Raw genomic sequence first — 13,747 nt, 5'->3', positions numbered from 1 at the left:
AGGCAGGCGCCATATCTGCTATCTTTTTGGCACCTTTTGAAGACTTTCCTCTTTCAACAAGCCTTTTGGGTTGAGACCTATCCCAGTCTGCGTCTGTGTTAGAATTGCTTAATATTTTTTTAATAATGTTTTTAACCCTTTTTTAAAATTGTTTTTAAGTTTTTTTAATGCTGTTTTGTTTTAATGTATTTTAAGATCTGTTTTTATGATGTTTTAAAGTGTTTTTAGCGCTCTGTTTGCCGCCCTGGTCTTCTGCTGGGAGGAAGGGTGGGATGCAAATTAAATAATAAATAAAGTAATAAAATAAAGTGTTTTCATTTTGGGAAAAAGAGGTTCTGATGGTGTCATTAGCGTACTTTTACTCACAATGCATTCCTTTTTGTCAGTTCTAGCTTTCCTCACCATGAATAGAAAAGTAGGCACTAAAAGAAAGGTTGGAGATTTAGCAGAAATGTACATTCTGCTTCTAATATGTAGTTTAACACTTGCATGTTTAGACAACGTCTGAACACATCTAGAAATATGACTTTAATGCATTTTAATATATTTTAATTGTATTTTACAGGCACTAGGAGCACTTCACCTACACCAGTCACCCCAAGCCCAACAGGCAGCAAGGACATGTCTACATCACGAGGAAGTGGGAGCACCTCGGCCCCATCTGGAAGCGGGGGCACCCCCTCGGCCCCATCTGGAAGCGGGGGCACCCCCTCGGCCCCATCTGGAAGCGGGGGCACCCCCTCGGCCCCATCTGGAAGCGGGGGCACCCCCTCGGCCCCATCTGAAAGCGGGGGCACCCCCTCGGCCCCATCTGAAAGCGGGGGCACCCCCTCGGCCCCATCTGGAAGCGGGGGCACCCCCTCGGCCCCATCTGAAAGCGGGGGCACCCCCTCGGCCCCATCTGAAAGCGGGGGCACCCCCTCGGCCCCATCTGAAAGCGGGGGCACCCCCTCGGCCCCATCTGGAAGCGGGGGCACCCCCTCGGCCCCATCTGGAAGCGGGGGCACCCCCTCGGCCCCATCTGAAAGCGGGGGCACCCCCTCGGCCCCATCTGAAAGCGGGGGCACCCCCTCGGCCCCATCTGAAAGCGGGGGCACCCCCTCGGCCCCATCTGGAAGCGGGGGCACCCCCTCGGCCCCATCTGGAAGCGGGGGCACCCCCTCGGCCCCATCTGGAAGCGGGGGCACCCCCTCGGCCCCATCTGGAAGCGGGGGCACCCCCTCGGCCCCATCTGGAAGCGGGGGCACCCCCTCGGCCCCAGCAGGAAGCGTGGGCACCCCCTCGGCCCCAGCAGGAAGCGTGGGCACCCCCTCGGCCCCAGCAGGAAGCGGGGGCACCCCCTCGGCCCCAGCAGGAAGTGCAAGCACCCCAACATCAAATGCAACTACAGGTAGGATTATTTATTTGTATTACAACACAGAACCCAAGACCCCCATATTAAACATAAATAAATAAATGCACAAACAAGAACAATATGTGACCTTCGTGTTTTCCCTGACATACTATTTTTCTAAGTGCAGGGAGGTTTTTTTCCATTGGGAGCATTTATTTATTTATTTATTTATTTATTTTATATACCAATATGAAAGCCCTCACCAGCAGCCTGAAGTGGTATAGACCAGGAAAAGAATTACCTCTGAACAGCTGAAAGAGCCAGGATATGTGTAGTTAAATAAATAAATAGCTTGGTGAAGAGAACATTAAAGGAAGATATGATAGTGCTGTTTAAACAGTGGCCATTAGGGATGGGGGAGAAATTTGATTCATTCAAAGGCAAATTTACCTAATCCGCACTTTCTGAAACAATATGCAAACCAAAATGCAGCTGTCATTTAAAATTCTCACTTCTCCAAATTTTGCAATGCAATTCTCCAGGCAAATGGTGTGATGCATATACTAAGGTACTGAGTGCCTTTTACCAGCTTCGGCTGGTAAGACAGCTGCAGCTGTTTCTGGACCGGGATACCCTGACCACTGTTGTCCACGCACTGGTAACCTCCAGGTTGGGTTACTGTAATGCGCTCTATGTGGGGCTGCCCTTGAAGTTGGTCCAGAACCTGAAGCTAGTGCAAAATGCAGCGGCGAGACTGCTCACTGGAGCAGGGTATCGTCAACATGTCACGCCACTGCTGAAAGAATTGCACTGGCTGCCCATTTGCTACCGGGCCAAGTTCAAGGTTCTAGCTTTGGTGTACAAAGCCCTATATAGCTCAGGACCAGGAAACCTGAAAGACCGTCTTACCCATTATATACCCAGTTGATCACTGCACTCTGCAAGTGAGGGCCTCCTACAGATACCATCTTATCAGGAGGTTCATTCTGCACAATATAGGAAACGGACCTTTAGTGTGGCGGCACCTACCCTGTGGAATTCCCTCCCCTTAAATATTAGTCAGGCACCATCTCTGCTATCTTTTTGGCACCTTTTGAAGACTTTCCTCTTTCAATAAGCCTTTTAAGTTGATACCTATCCCAGTCTGCGTCTGTGTTAGAATTGCTTTTAATATGTTTTCTTTAATAATATGCTTTTAACCCTTTTTTTAAAAAAAAAATGTTTTTAAAGCTTTTAAAAAAATGTTTTTAACATTGTTTTGTTTTAATGTATTTTGGGGTCTTTCTATGATGTTTTAAAGTGTTTTTAGTGTTTTGTTTGCTGCCCTGGGAGGAAGGGCGGGATATAAATCAATCAATCAATCAATCAGTCAATAAAGGTAAACTACTTTGCAAAAGTGGGTGTTGTAGGAGAAATTTACACTACAATGTGAATGCTTTTTCATGAGGACATTTTAAAAAACAAAAGAAATTGCAAACTGATGTGGAAATGTGGAGACCTGAACTTCAGATTGGGAAAATGAGTGAGAGCCAGAATTTACAGATTTGCCCATTCCTAGTGGCCATCTGTCAGGGATGCAGCAGTTGCATCTTACATCCTGCATTGTTGAACCCCAAGGTCCCTTCCAACTCTCTGATTCTGTTATTCTAATTCTGCTCAATTTATAAATTGAGACTATGTCTGGGTCCTTTCCTAATGACTCAAGCCAACCTCTGTGCACCAAAATTGAGCTAAGAGAGCCCCACCACCAACATATGGGAATACTGAAGCCTGTCCACCTCAGCCAGGGATAGAGAACCTGTGGGCCTCCAGATGTTGTTGGAATTTAACTCCAGCCAGTCCCAGCCAGCATGGCTAATCATCAGAGATAATGCAAGTTGGATTCCGACAACATCTGGAAGCCCACAGTTTCCACATCCGTGTCCTAAGCAGTAAGGAGCTCCTCTTGGGCCCAGTTCATTCTACAGCCCAGGTGTTTTGTAATCACAGATATTTCTACCAGTTAGATCAGCCTTTCCCAACCAGTGTGCCTCCAGATGTTGTTGGACCACAACTCCCATCAGCCTCAGCAAGCATTGCCAATGGTCAGGAAAGATGGGAATTGTGGTCCAACAACATCTGGAGGCACACTGGTTGGGAAAGGCTGAGTTAGATCTATCTCTTGCAAAGGAATTCCCTAGGGAAGAGCAGAGATGCTTTTGCATAGATAAAAATGTCTTATGTGGCCAGGTCCCTGGGCTACCACTACCCCTGCCTCAATTTCTCCCGCAACACAGAGAGCACACTCCAGAGCCTGAGAGGAAGATCAGAAATTTTAGAGAACTTTTTAGCCAGTAATTGAAGCTTATTCTATACCAGGAATGGTGAACCCGTGGCCTTCCAGATATTCTTAGATTACAGTTCCCATCACCCTTGACCACCCTTATTGGTCTTCCCTCCTCATTATCGCAATGTATGTCCGGTTAATGCCTGATGCATGACTTTTGTCTTTTCTCTTTCCCCAAGCTGTGGAAAACCCCAAAGGTGAAACAGGCCTCCCCTATTGGGCCATTATTCTGATCAGTGCAGCCTCCGTGTTGGCAGCAATCCTCCTGATTTGCCTCAGCTGCTTGGTAAGGAATGGGGATGGTGCATGAAAGTCACCACCGGCAGCAAGTACCAGAATGAAGAGAGGAAATGGTTTTTAAGACATTGTTTATTTTATTTTTTATTTATTTGTTTCATTTATAGACCGCCCATAGTGAGTGGCTCTCTGGGCGGTGTACAAAAAGGTTAAAATACAAAATATCAACAATAAAATCAGACAACAAACAATAAACACAAGCAGCAACTAAAGAAAAAAAATAAAAAATAAAAAATTTAAATTATAACATAAACGCTTAAAATGCCTGGGAGCATAGCCAGGTCTTAACCTGGCACCGAAAAGATAGAAGCATAGGCGCCAGGCGTACTTCTTCGGGGAGGCTGTTCCACAGTTCGGGGGCCACTACAGAAAAGGCCCTAGATCGAGTAACTGTCCTCCGGGCTTCTCGATGGGTTGGTACCCGGAGGAGGGCCTTAGATGCTGAGCGAAGTGACCGGGTAGGTTCATAGCGGGAGAGGCGTTCCACAAGATATTGCGGTCCCATGCCGTGTAAGGCTTTATAGGTCAAAACCAGCACCTTGAATCTGGCTCGGAAACAAATAGGTAGCCAGTGCAAACGGGCCAGAACAGGTGTTATATGTGCTGACCGGCTGGTCCTCGTCAGCAGTCTGGCTGCTGCGTTTTGCACTAGCTGAAGCTTCCGAACTGTCTTCAAGGGCAGCCCTACGTAGAGCGCATTACAGTAATCCAGCCTAGAAGTTACCAGAGCATGAACAACTGAGGCGAGGTCATCCCTGTCCAGATAGGGGTGTAGCTGGGCTACCAACCGAAGGTGGTAGAACGCATTCCTTGCCACCGAGGCCACTTGCGCCTCAAGAGACAAGGAAGGATCGAAAAGAACTCCCAGACTACGAACCTGTTCCTTTAAGGGGAGTGTGACCCCATCTAGAACAGGGTGAACATCCACCATCTGGGCAGGGGAGGCACTCACCAACAGTGTCTCAGTCTTGTCTGGATTGAGTCTCAGTTTATTAGCTCTCATCCAGTCCATTATCGCAGTCAGGCAATGATTCAGCACATCCACAGACTCACCTGTAGAAGATGAAAAGGAGAAATAGAGCTGCGTGTCATCAGCGTACTGGTGGCAACGCACTCCAAAACTCCTGATGACCGCACCCAGAGGCTGCATGTAGATGTTAAAGAGCATGGGGGACAAGACCGACCCCTGAGGGACTCCACAATGGAGAGTCCAGGGTGTCGAGCAATGTTCCCCAAGTACTACCTTCTGGCGACGATCCGCCAAGTAGGAGCGGAACCACTGCCAAGCAGTGCCTCCAACTCCCAACTCCGCAAGTCTCCCCAGAAGGATACCATGGTCGATGGTATCAAACGCCGCTGAGAGATCAAGGAGAATCAACAGAGTCACACTCCCTCTGTCCCTCTCCTGACAGAGGTCATCGTACAGGGCGACCAAGGCTGTTTCAGTGCCAAAACCAGGCCTAAAACCGGATTGAAACGGATCCAGATAATCGGTCTCATCCAAGAGCACCTGGAGCTGATTGGCAACCACCCGCTCCAGAACCTTGCCCAAAAAGGGGATATTTGCCACCAGTCTATAATTGTTCAAGTTATCTGGGTCTAAGGAAGGTTTCTTCAAAAGAGGTCTCACTACTGCCTCCTTGAGGCTACTAGGGACTACTCCCTCACTCAAGGAGACATTTATCACTTCCTTGGCCCAGCCGGTGGTACCAGTCCTGCTAGCCTTGACCAGCCAAGATGGACAAGGATCTAGAGCAGACGTGGTCGCCCGCACCATTCCAAGCACCTTGTCCACTTCCTCAAGCTGCACCAACTGAAACTCATCCAATAATGAAAGACAAGACCGTGTTCTGGACACTTCAATGGATTCATCTGTCGTAACATCAGAGTCTAGGTCCCTACGGATGCATGCGATTTTATTTTGGAAGTGCCCTACAATGTCGTTACAGCGAGCTTCAGATGTTTCAATGGTATCTTGAGGACCAGAATGTAAGAGTCCTCGTACAACCCTAAAAAGCTCTGCTGGGCGGCAGAGAGATGTCTTGATAGAGGCAGCGAAGTAGGACTTCTTCGCCGCCCTTACCACTTTTATGTACGACTTAGTAGAGGCACTTACCAAAGCATAATTGCATCCGTCTGGAGTTCGTCTCCATCTGCACTCCAGCCTCCTTCTCTCTTGCTTCATCACTTCATCACTTCATCACATTGTGTGTGATTGGCTGATCCTGTCATGCAGCCAAGTGGAGCAACCAGCTTCAGGCAGTACCACGAGAAGGGGGGACAGATGATGGTAGGAATCCGAATGAGGCACCAAGTGGAAGAGGATATTCTGGCATTGCTTCAAGTAGCAAAAATCTTGGGTTGCCACTAGCCGGTAGCTCCAGTTTGGAAACCTTTAAGACCACAAAACAGGCCTACAAAGCTAGTAGAACAAGACTGGAGGTGGAATTGTAGGCCATTATCTGCTATAGTTGAAATAAAACCTAAATCCATAGGCCAATAGCCACAGGGCTAAGTTGATGTGTCCCCAGTTCAAATCTCACCTCAGACATGAACTAGTGAGTTATTATTTACTTGCAACGGCATACCCAGTGCTGCCCGAGTAACAAACAACAACAAAAATCAGTGCAGTTTTGAAGGTTCAGTCCTTCATCGTCATTCAAAATAGAGTCCAATGATATCCAAACGCAGACAAAAACCAGCTCCTTGTTCTCAGGAATCATCATGCAAAATTTGGTTACTCTACCTTAAAAGGTGTCCAAATGCATAGCAAACAGACCAACAGCTTTCCAAAATATAAAGCAGATTACAGTTATTATCCTGACTTTCTGGTGTGCATGTCTGTGTGTGGGGGAAAAGTCAGAAAGAGAAGTGTTCGAGAGAAGCTGAGTCTGAAGAAAGAGCTAGAGCTCAGGGCCATCCAATGAGGCTGAATTATGGAAGATTCAGGAGAGACAAAAGGAAGTACTTCATACATGTAATTAAATTACAGAGTCTGTTCACACAAGATGTAGTGATGGCCACCAACTTAAAAGAGGTTTAGACCAATACATGAAGTATAGAGTTACTAGCCACAATGGCCATGTTCTACCTCCACTAGTGGAGGCAGTATGTCTCTATATACCAGCTATTTGGTAATTTGCAAGCTGGAGGAGGTTGTCAGCTCTTCACTGAGACAGCAGTGTCGGTGGGGGTGCAGGCAGGGTTGGAGATTCCTTGGTAATTGCCAGGCCGTAAGTCCTCAGCCGACAGCTTGGCTATAAATCTGCCAGGCTAGCAAGGAGGAAGCAAGATAAGGGCAGAGGCCGTTCAAAGCTTACGTACCAAGCCAGAAATCCAGAAGAGACGTCAGTGAAGGTCCGGGTCTAGTTTGCCAAGAGATCAGTCCAAGTCAAGGTTCAGGGTATAGGAAGACACACAGTAGTCACGCCTGATGTTGTAGTCAGCAACAAGCTGAAGCCAAGGTTTGACTTCTAAGGAGCAGGTTTGTCAGCAGGTGTGAACCATCAGCGTTTTGGCCTTAAGTGGACAGGCCTGCCCCTCTTCTGCCTGACCTTCTGTTGTCTACGTTCTGCAGGTGAGGGGGGAGTATCCCGTTCACTGTCTGTGTCTGGTTGAAGGGCTTCAGCTGTGTCTGGGGTGCTCTGCAGCTGAGAGGGAGAAGGAGCTGGGTTCTCAGGAGTTGCCTCCATTTCTCCTTCTGGGTCTGCTGCTTCTGGGTCTGCTGCTGTTACTCCCGAGTCATCCTCATCTGATGAGTCCTCTGACGGGGCCATGACAGAGGTGCTGTTGCATTCAGGTTCTACTTGAGGGCTTCTCTTAAGCATCTGATTGGCCAGACTGAGGTAGGGTTGCCAGGTTCTTGGCCTGAGACTGATCCTGTATCTTTAGCAGAAGAGAAAGTCAGCCAAGTGCAGGTGTTCTTGTAACTCTATAATGAGAAAAACCACAAGGTGGAATTCTCCCTCCCCCCCTGCACAACTTTTAAAGATACAGAAGACCTCTTGGTTGCCAGGCCCGGCCTCCAAGAGGTCTTCTGTATCTTTAAAAGTTGTGCAGGGGGAAGGCAGAATTCCACCTTGTGGTTTTTCCCAGTACAGAGCTGCAAGAACACCTGCACTTGGCTGACTTTCTCTTCTGCTAAAGATACAGGATCAGTCTCAGGCACTGAACCTGGCAACCCTAGTCTGAGGACAGGATGTCATTGGTCTGATCCAGCTCTTCTTATGTTCTCGTGTTCTAATTTTAGAAGAGTAGTTGGTTCTAATAGTTATGGATGTGGTTTCTGCTTTGCCTCTTATCTCATACAATGTGTCTTTGTTTCTTGATGTCTCTCCTATGTAGCTTTGTTATTGCCTGAGACCAGAGAGCAGCAGCCCCACCTCACTCCCTGTTTACCGAGCCCACAGTGCCTTCCACAGTTTCCGGTATTGCAGCCGGAGGTGAAGGGAAGGAGCATCTCTGTCTCCCACCTGCAGTCACTTACAGCAATAAACTTCTCTGGAGCCACTTCCAAGAATTTTGCCCTCATGGTCTGCTAAGAACTTCCTGTAGCTTTCTTCCCAGGCATCCAAAGACTCCTCCAGAGGATAGCAGTGGGATCAATCAAAGATTTGGTCCCAACCTGTATCTCTTGAAAAGAACTCAAGATAAGTCCATAGTCTATAAGTACCTGCCTGTTTTATTTCTGCCCAGTGCAGCCAACTGGACCCCCTTCAACTGTGAACTAAGCATGTGCTCAATAAATAAAGAACGTGGGCAAGAAAAAAGAAGCAAGGGATTAATGGTCTGAGTATTTTCAGTGCTCAGAATGAGAACTGGGAAAACCTGGGTTCAAATCCTGGCTCAGCTATGAAGCATACTGACTGATCCTGGCCAGTGAACTCTCCCTCAACCTAATCTACCCTGCAGGGTTGTTATGAGGACAAAGGGGACTAACCCTTATGTAAGCTTGAAAGCTCTGTGAAGGAAGGGATATACATATTGTGAATAAATGGGGTGTTGAAATATGCATTTATTGTAGCATTTATTGTATGCATTTATATAGCTTTACAATCCCATACTAGCATGAGCAGTAAACGACTTTACATCTGTGCTGTCCACACTGCCACTTCAATGGGATTAAACAATTGCTAATTTGCTTTGCTTTGCTCCCATGAGAATCAACATAATGATGTTTCTGATATTCCCTTGCTTTGAGTGACAGAACATGGGGAAGATGCTGTTCTTGGAAAGCGCCTTCAGCCTAACTATTCAGGGAACAATTAGCCCTCAATTGACTCCAGAGCCATTCACACCTGTTCTTTCTAGCACTGTGCAGTCTGTGGAAACCAGCACTGCTGCTGTAGGATTACCAGATCTTACAGCAACAGTTTCATCCCATTGCCCTTCAAATGGGATGTTTTAGTAAGATTTCAATGCAAACATAGAATCCTGCCAAACTAAGCAGGATTGAATTCCCACTCATCAGCTAATGATTAGGGGTTAAATCCTGCTCCCTTGGCTGCATGCCTCTATTCACTGTGGATTTCCCAAAGGCATCTGGCTGGCCACTGCAACAACAGGATGCTGGACTAGATGGGCCACTGGTCTGATCCAGCACAGGGCTCTTCTTATGTTCCATGTAAGCATCAAGTTGTACTGCAGGATTCTGGGAAGGAGAAACCTTTAATGCACATTATGGCAGAGTCCCCATCTCTGGAAATAAAGCAACCAGCTATTACTTATGTGAATGTCTCTATTACCTCCCACACTCCATCTTAAGACTCTTATCAGATACAGACATGGATGGCTTGAATGCCGCCAGCCAAGAAATAAACAAACAAAACCTAAACCTCTCTCTCTCCCCCCCCACTCCCTTGCATTTTTTTCTTACCATCTACTAAAGAGTTTTGAAGCATTTGAAAGCCTGCATACTTCATACTGCTTTGTGATATTTTCATAGGCTTAATAAAAGTATTGCCCTAAGATGGATTTTTGGCATATTTCTCCATAACCACCTTAACTTCTCTTTCTTTCTTGTCACATGGCCAAAAAAAGATTTTTAAGGGAGAGAAGTTTGGGCTCTGTTCTGTCACACTTGCCCTCAGTAATAAGACTGGCTACGAACCTTAATGGATGTGTTCTGGAATGTACAATCCAGCCTGGATCTATTTATTCAAATATATATTTATCTGCAGAAAAATTTAATAAACAAATGTAACAATACTTCATCTGTGCTGTCGAATCATTGGCATGTCCTGGTAATTACTATTGTTGCTATGACCCAGTGTACCCTGAGGCTTAAAAAGAGCAGGTATGATGATCTCATAAAAGATTAGACTGTGAAACTGAATGTCTCTCAGGTTCCACACAGTTCTTCTCAGTGCAGGGATGGGGAACCTCATGCCGGGGGCCCCCAAATGCAGTCCTCCAGGACTTTTGCTGTCTGGCCCTCAGGACTCTCCCCAAACCATACACCCCCTTGAGCCACACCTCTCCCTCCTTGGCACCCTCCCTGAGTGTTTTTGCCTGGCTGGAAGGTGTCCTTGAAATAATGCCTCTCCCTTGCCTGGAAGGAATGAGAAGGAAGAGAGGAATGTGTGGAGAAACTACCCCACTGCACAAAGGTAAAATTCACATTTGCTGCTGTGCCCACTTTTGCCTCTGGCCCCACCCACCCCTGGCATGTGGCCCTTGGAAGGCAGCCCAGAAGGGTATGCAGCCCTCAGTCAAGAAAATGGCTCCCTGTCTTAGGGTATCCTTTGCCCTGTCAGTTCATAAAACCTGGAATGAACTAGCCCAGCCTTTCCCAACTAGTGGGCCACCAGATGTTGCTGGACCACAATTCCCATCAGCCTCAGCCAGCATTGCCAATGGTCAGGAAAGATGGGAATTGTGGTCCAACAACATCTGGTGGCTTTACAAATGTCCAGGTTGAATGGGTAGGAGGCAAGCAGACACACAAGCAGGCAGTCTTAGCCCTAATGCCAACCAGCTGCAAACTCTGTCAGCTTTTTCCTCCAACCAGATCCAAATCCCAAACTGTTTTCCTTGGCCAAATTCAAGTCTCTCTCCCTTTCAGCCTCTATCCTGTAGGGTCAAGGCAAAAATGCAAACGATGAACGGTTTTCCAGTAGGCAGTGTTGGTTCCAGGTCTTGGTTGGCCCTGGAGCAAGGTGGCCAACCATGCCATCCCCTAATGCCAGCCTTGCCCACAGGGTTGTCAACTGCTCAGTGTGAAGATAGGCATTGCTATCTGTGAATGGCATCAGCTCAAGTTACAGGAACAGTGTGGCTGATTTTTAAAAAATCCTGACAACCTTATTTCTCAGTATAGTGATGAATAAAAAGTTCTGACTATCTTCCTGTGACACAATTACTAAAGGCACAGGAGCTTTGCGGGGGTGGGGGGTGACCACCCTATTATCACAACAGAATGAGGAAGATGACTTGGGATAGGATTTCTCTGAAAATATTGATGTTGAGCTTACCCACACAGGTTTTTTCTAATTCCTGTCTCACTCCTTGAGCTCGACAAGACAGAAGTTATTATTTTAAGCATTCCACTAAAAATATGAACAATTATCATATTTTATGCACATTACAATGCACTTGAGATATATGTATTTTAGGACCCACCCAATTCTTGTGATTGTAATTTGCTTTACATTTTTTATAATGTTGTGTTTTAAATTGTTGTGACTTGCCCTGGGACTTTAGGGTGAAGGACAGACGACGACGACTACTACTACTACTACTACTACTACTACTACTACTACTACTACTACTACTACTACTACTGTTGAGATATTATATGCATATACATTCCAGGTTTCCTAAAGTAAAGAGCACAAAAAAAGATGCATACAACAATCCATGCAACGTATAAAAATACTTACATATTAATACTTATACAATTATGCTACAGAAATATAGAACTGCATGGGACTTGTCTCTTTAATGCATATTAGAAATATATGATGTTTTTCCATTTAATTTTATGCATCATTTTGCATATAATTAGCTGGGCTTTTTTAAAAAAAAAAGACAATGCACATTTGGCTTGGGCATAAGCAAGACAAGAGACAATCTGATGTGGGCAAAGCTCAATCACATCAGAACCACCAAACTCCATGTGTAAATCCATTTAAAATAGATCCCTCCTCCATCCCTAAAGATAACACCAAGTTCTCTCCAAGTATATTCAATGTTGAAGGAAGAATGAATGAAACAATGTACTGCTGCCAGGGGTGGGGGGAGAGAGCCCTAAAAGGAAGGGGGTAATAACGAGGAAGTGCAGAAGGAATTATGTGGTGCTCTCATTTTCCATGGGACATTAGCAATGAATGGGGCTCAAGACATACTTTCCACTTCTTAAGTCTCTCCCAGCTCTGGACTTCCAGAAATTGGTATGTCCCACCTTGCATGTAAATTCTAAGTGAGCCAGAGGAGCATATCGATGCTTTCATCAGCATCGATGAAAACCTGTTACTATTATTAGCAGGTGTCTCTCTCTCTCTGCAGATACATACCTCTAAAGCATAGAGGTGATGCAATGTGTTCTGGCCACTTTATTTTTCATTTGCCGTGAAGGGAGCCACACCTCAGGCAAGACAAGAGGGTGAAAGTATGCAAGCAGAGACAGGCACGGATGGCATCTGTAGTTCCGCTATCATCCACCAGCAGAGAATCTGGAATCGAGTGGAGGCAACACGGCAACACTCCTGTTCACTCTGCAACGCAGCAAGATGAACCTGCTGTGGATTCTGGCATCAGGATTCAATTATCTGATTTCCTGCTGTTCTCTGTCTTCTTAGCTGGTAGGCCATTTGAATCATGTTAGTGGTCAGCAATTTGAGTGGTTGGGGGGGGAATCAAGGTAAGATCAGGGGATAAAGGGGTCCTTACTCTTCCCCTTCCTTAGGTACTGCCACAATACAGTCAACTGCTGAGGATGAAAAATTCCAGAGTAGTTCAATACCTATCTTGGGGTGGGGGGAGGCTTCTTCAGATAGGGATGGAAAGATCTGTCAATTTCGGTTCTCTCATTTTATTTCATTTTTCCAGTATTAAATTCAGTTCTCCACATTTCTGCAGCAATTTTTTTTCTCAAATCCTCAGAAAAATTCTCCAGCATTTTAGTGTGAATTTCTTCTAATAAACACATTTTTGTGGGCAGTTTTGACTAATGTACAAGTTTGCAAGCCATTTCTCATCACATAATGCATTTTTGCATCTCATTTTCACTCATATATTCATTGTTATGCATAAATTCCCCTAACATATGCATTTTTGTAAACATTGGTTGGCAAACTGCATGGTGAAATTTGAATAAGTGCGAATTTCAAAGGATGGCTGTGTTTTGGTTCTTATATTTTAGAAAGTGCAAATTTGATTGATTTGGCTAACCAAGAGCTCTCTGCAGCCGCACAGGGTCCTTGTTCTCCCCAGTCACTGGGTCTATCAGGTTTCCTTTGCAAAAATGGGATGCCCTACCTAAGCTGGTTATTTATTCCCAAGTATAGGAGGGCATTCTCTTTGGCTCGATTTAATTCCTACCCTCTAAACTTTTGGACGGCAGATATAAAAAAACCTCCAAGACACAACAGATGTTGCCCCTGTGATAATGATGAAGTGGAGTCTATTTCACACGTCCTGTATAATTGTAGCTACAGTAGGCCCCGCTTCTCGGCGCCCTGCTTTTTGGCATTCTGCTAATACGGCACCAGCGGGGCAATCAGCTGGAGGGGGGCTGGAGCTCCCCGGCTCCAGCTGATCTCACCGGAGGAGAGGAAGATCAGCTGTAGCTC

At 46.0% G+C, this 13,747-nt stretch overlaps 1 long non-coding RNA gene across 1 annotated transcript; it reads left to right on the top strand.

Annotated features, from left to right (window-relative positions):
• The first annotated feature begins 7,583 nt into the window (after window positions 1-7,583).
• Window positions 7,584-8,967, top strand: LOC133382401 (uncharacterized). The gene is made up of 2 exons (XR_009761946.1): window positions 7,584-7,739; window positions 8,301-8,967. It is a non-coding gene; the product is annotated as an uncharacterized LOC133382401 (long non-coding RNA).
• Window positions 8,968-13,747: the final 4,780 nt, after the last annotated feature.

This window comes from Rhineura floridana, chromosome 3 (genome assembly GCF_030035675.1).
Source record: "Rhineura floridana isolate rRhiFlo1 chromosome 3, rRhiFlo1.hap2, whole genome shotgun sequence".
Classification (NCBI taxonomy): Eukaryota; Metazoa; Chordata; class Lepidosauria; order Squamata; family Rhineuridae; genus Rhineura; species Rhineura floridana.
Note: the sequence above shows the minus strand (reverse complement) of the source record. Positions and strands in the feature narration are given on the sequence as shown.